Source organism: Trachymyrmex cornetzi, unplaced genomic scaffold, assembly GCF_001594075.2.
Source record: "Trachymyrmex cornetzi isolate Tcor2-1 unplaced genomic scaffold, Tcor1.1 scaffold203, whole genome shotgun sequence".
In the NCBI taxonomy this organism is placed as follows: domain Eukaryota; kingdom Metazoa; phylum Arthropoda; class Insecta; order Hymenoptera; family Formicidae; genus Trachymyrmex; species Trachymyrmex cornetzi.
The window spans coordinates 365827-371442 of record NW_017296669.1 but is presented as its reverse complement, the minus strand read 5'-3'; the positions used below and the strand labels follow the sequence as shown (position 1 = coordinate 371442).

Below are 5616 nucleotides of genomic sequence, written 5' to 3'. Positions count from 1 at the left end.
ATAAATATATATATATATATATACATACATAACGGAGAGTAAAATGAACGTGTGGCCCCAATTGTAATATAAGTCGAGCGTTGTAGTTGGACTGGGACGATTATCGTATATTACCGACGCGTACTAGACACAAGAAAATTTTCGCGCAAATCGAAAGAAAAGAGTGGGAGATACAAGTGGCGCGAATGAGAGAATACACGAATGAATGTATTGAGAGATTTTAGATATAGGTAAATAAAAACAGAGATATAGATATCAGTGAGTGAGTGAGTGAGAGAGAGAGAGAGAGAGAGAGAGAGAGAGAAAGGGAGAGGGGGAGGGAAGGGAATGAAAGAGTGAGTGAGCGAGCGAGCGAGCGAGAGAGAGAGAGAGAGAGAGAGAGAGAGAGAGAGAGAAAATTAACGTTCTTTGTCGTACATTTGATGACGCAGCAATATCTCTCTGAGAATCCTACTCTTTAAAACCCCAACCCAATCCAACCCTCGCTCCAACATAAATGACATACATACACACATTTACGTACACTCAACATACATTTCTCAGCTTCGTGAAAAGACACAGATACATCATATACTTGTACACAGAACGTACTCTCCTACAATCCATAAGAATAATTAAACGAATGTATACGTGCGCGATCGCAGCTTTTATTATAATATATTCTGTATAAATAGTTAATTCAATTGTGAAAACAAGATGAGGGAGTGGGCGAGAAATTTGATTGGGAGAATCGTTCTGCGAGCATGTTGACTTGCCTTCATTTTTCCGACTTAATAGTTTTCTTGTTATGAAAAAAAGAGTGTGAGAAAATAAAGAATCGAACAGGAAGTCGAGAAGAAAACAATTTATTTTCGTCGTTATTTTCTTCATCTATTTTCAATAAAATTCTGTGATCGGAAAATGTCAAAGGTGAGTACGTACGAAATAAAAAAAGAAAGATAAGGACAGTAAATGACTGATATTAAAAATGATGTAATCTGCGTATCTACATATTATGCATATGCAATAATAACCTTATGCGGTGTTTTATTACGGTTTGGAAATGTACATATTTCTATTTAGCTTGCTGCGTCAAAGACTTATGTTAGTATTTATTATGTCTTTCCGTTTTCTTTCGACATTTTATCGTTTTCGTACAGCAGCGTGCTTAATGACACTTTGATGATCACGATAAAATTAAATTTAATTAAATCGTTTATTTATGCGCGACAATTTATTCAAATTTTTAGAAAAAAGTCGAGAATGATAATACAATCTATATCGAATTTTTATCTAATAAAAGTTTTCGTGAATTTTTGCAAGAATATATCTCAATTAGTTAATTAAAGAAGTGGCCAATGGCAATTTAAAACAATGATAAAATTTAGTTTTTTGTATAAATTAGATATTCATCGATTGACTAATGTATGGCATCAATAAAAATTTAACTAAATCAGTCGTTTGTTTATTTGAAAACGAACGGAAATGATCATCAAAGTGCTTGTGTGTATGAGCGCGCTTCTGCAATTATGTTCGTGCTCGCGAACGATCCCTCTCTTGAATACAATTAGCAGCTAATTCGCGGTAGAGAGAGAGAGAGAGAGGGGGGGGGGGAACCCCCCTTTTAAATTTGATACTTTTCTTATCCTTTCTTCATTGATAAAGATGGTCCAGTTATATCATCGTGATGCCAACTATATCTTTCCCGTGTGTGCGTATTCCTTTGAACATATACGCATATTCACCCGCGACATATTGTTACGGTCATTTGCAAATCTGAGAAAAAATTCCTTGCTTTTTGCTTTCAATCTTTCTCGCACTCTTTTTCCTCCCATTTCATGCGCTTGTTTTCGTCGGTATTCTAATACTTTTGTTAGTCCACACGATTCATCCTTTGTTAAAATTTATTATTGTCATTTTTGTTTGAACATGCTAGTTTCAAATTGAACGAAGAAAGAAGTAGAATGCAATCAATTTTCAATCTATATTTATCTCTTCCGATCTCTTGTCCCTCATTCTGCCGTTACAATTTATATTGGAAGAATTTATATTTCTATACAAATCTTGTCGCATATACGCGTCCCTGATATACGTAAATACGAGCAAAAGATGATAGAAAATAAGAAAAAGAGAGAAACGAACATGCGAATGAGGGAACAGGAGCAAGGAGAGAGTATTTTCGAAGAAACAGAATGAATTTTCGAGAAACCTTTATAACGCGATACGCCAAACAGAGCATGTGTATTAAAAGACAAAATTTTTAATGAAATTAAAACGTCGATTATTATACGTGAGATCGAATTCATGATGAATAGTACGAAATAATAAAAACGCCCCTCGTTAACGTCACATGCGTCACGCTAGGACGCGTGTCTCGTTGATCTCTCGACGATCGAGTCACGACGGTCCGTTCGGAAGGATGGATCATCGGTACCATTCTCTCTGATCGACAGAGCACGATGAGTAAAATGAGGGAATGACGGGTAGGAGAAGAGGGAGCGAGAAGAAAGGAAGAAAGAGCACACATAAGCAAAAATTTTATCAATATTTTCAATACATCCTCGTACATGCAAATCTTGTATAAAAATTTTAATATAACACAATTGCTCCTGCCGGAAGCCGAGCGACGCGTCGGCAACGCATTGATGTTCCTCACAATATATCCCGATAAGTCCGACAGATTAGATTCTGCGTAAGAAACACAAGAACGATCTCGAGATCGTATGAATCATCCGATTCTTTTTACGGCTGAAGAGGGACGTGAGTGTTGCACGTTGCTCGCGTGATCGGCGTTCTAGTATACTAAACTAAAAAAAAAAAAAAGATAACCCACGTATACCGAAAGACTCAGGTGCGAGAAAAGTCAGTATAGTTATTGTCCTGATTAAGTCGGAAGAACTTTCCAAATTCGTAAGTTATAGCGTGCAAGCGTCGCGCAAACGTACGTGCATGGCTCATCTACGTGAGATACGCCAATCGATCGTACGATCGTCGACCGTTTTCCCTCGCTAAGAGGAAAAAGTGTAAAGAAGGAGATTCCTTGGCCGTACAAATTTATCGGGTCCTTCGACGCGAGTCGCGCCAACTTTTTCGTCGGAGAAATTAATCGCGATCATTGCAACGCATGAAAACATACCTATACGATAAGAAACAAATGAAAATTGTCTATATGTTACAGACAATTCAAGTAATTCGGGCATTATCCATATTGGCCGACCATTATGGATAATGCCCGAATTAATCATATTGCCCATAATATACATATACATTTTACACGAGATTACGTCGTCGAGATTACATACGCAAGACTTGATGAAGATTAATACTGTTTATTATTAATTTGATATTTTCCTTTTTATTAATTTTCATGAATTTTCATTACTTTATTTAATAATCCTCGCACGCGCAAGGATCGATTCTAGGACGCGATAATTTTGACGCGTGGAATCTTCTCGATTAAGACTAAAATAAATATTATTTACTATTTAATGATAAATGAATATAATTATTGAGAACGAGACAATCACAAAAACTACTACTAATCAATAACAACCGATATCTTCTCTGTAGCGTACAACGTCAAAGGCAAAAGCAATTTTTATGAATTATATTTGTTGAATGATATATGTTTAATTTTGTTGAGATCTGTCTTTGGCTATGCACGATGATACATTGATTTACAAATAATGTATGCGTAATAGCGTAAGCAATTAATTTCCTCAACAAAGATTGGCATTTAACAAAATTATAGTAAAAATATTTATGTATATAAATCTGATTAAAAAATGATCTAAAGTATATGTAATTTGGTTTTTGTAATGTTGCAAACTATTTTTTTCTGATAATCATTAACGTCACATAATATGTCAATACAATAACAAATTCAGTTTGTAGTCATGTTAACGCGTTAACATAGATGCATGGAATATTTAGCAATTTATTTCGAAATCAATTCAATTAAAACGTAGTTTGATATGACATGGAATAAGCGAAAAAATTTCAAGAATTAATTTCAGAAGTAGACGCTGTAGACAGATACGGAAGAAGATCGCACGATCGAGAACGCGTGAAAATATCAGCACAATTTGAACAAAGAACGGAGCGAGCGGACGTCATATCGGCTGTTCGTTTTATAAATGAGTTCACTCGATTGAATCATCGCCTTAAAAATGTATACGAAGTAACAATAAGGTCTATCTAAATAATAATCATGTTAGAGGGTAAATTGTAACAAAGATTTTATGAGCGGCAACACGAGCGACGAGGATAATGAGAGAGTATGAGAGTAAATGCGTGCATACATGTGTGTGTTACATAAGTCTGTGTATATGTTGAATGTAAATGTGGAAAATGCGTGCGTGAATAGGAGCAAGCAAGAGAAATAATGTATAACTATTGTATAATACGGACGATGAATGGTTAACTGCTACGACATCGACTATTGCGATAATGTTCATAATAATGATCGACGAGCATTCTTAAAAATCGTAGCAATCATTATTATAATCATAAAAGCAATGCGAATCGACCATGATAACGGGGTCTGTGAAGCTGATACAATAGTGACGCATATACGACGAGAAGACATGTGTATAATAAGCTAAAATTTTATTATATCGATATGAAATCAGATTTTTGCAACTGTTTGCGTATTGACGACCTATTGACGCCCTTAAATAAGAAAATAAAAAAACTGCAAATAAATTAAACGAAAAAGAATGAAATATATGAATTGTGTTCTGCTTTGTAAATCGTATCGCTCTTCGATATTAACTTACGCAATTGTGATAGCAAGAGGAGCGAAAAAATGGGACAAAGATTAAGAGGGATGAATGAAAGAAGTAAAGAAAAAAAGAAGAGAATGAATGAGAGGAATGTGTGTGAGGGAGAGCGTGAAAGAAATGTGATTGCGATGTAGTTAAAAAAATGTATGTGGCAGTCGAAAATCCCTTCTACGTGCTTATCGTAAGCGAAGGAGATGTGCTCGTTGCCCAGAATGTACACTGTCGTGTATACAAAAAGATAAGAGAAAGGTGAAAAACGAAAGACGATAGACAAAAATTAAACGGAAGATAGAACAATGGGATACCGCACGTTGATGTAAAGTATTAAGTATTATGGGACTACGTGCATACATATAATTGTACTAAAGGGCACAAGCCTCTCGAGCCATCACGCATATTGAGACACATACATAAATGCACATAAACACACACACACACACACACACACACACACACACACACACACACACACACACACACACACACACACACACACACAATCAATCGATCAATCAATCATATAAATACGACACATACGACACATACAGGTATGCAGAAAAAGAGAGAGAGAGATAAAAAGATCACACTCGATCAATTGTGTACTTGAACTGATTGATTCTGTTTTATTAAACTCATAGATCGAACACGTGATGATGATGAAAGAAAGAATGATGTCAAAGGTGGTCTATGTTAGAGAGTGTCCATTGTATAGTGTTTTTTGAAACGTGAGCATTAAATGCTACATCTTGTGTACACTTGTATTACACTTTATTACTCACACCCGTGAGAAAATGCGACGTGAAAAGTCGTAACGTCGTTGCTGAATATTGATTAGTCTTACTTCAAATTCATA

The 5616-nt window shown here is 35.5% G+C and overlaps 1 long non-coding RNA gene across 1 annotated transcript; it reads left to right on the top strand.

The window, feature by feature from the left end:
* Positions 1–44: 44 nt before the first annotated feature.
* Positions 45–1588, top strand: LOC108759705 (uncharacterized). Its single transcript, XR_001940040.1, has 3 exons — positions 45–262; positions 826–828; positions 1576–1588. It is a non-coding gene; the product is annotated as an uncharacterized LOC108759705 (long non-coding RNA).
* The last annotated feature ends 4028 nt before the right edge of the window (positions 1589–5616 follow it).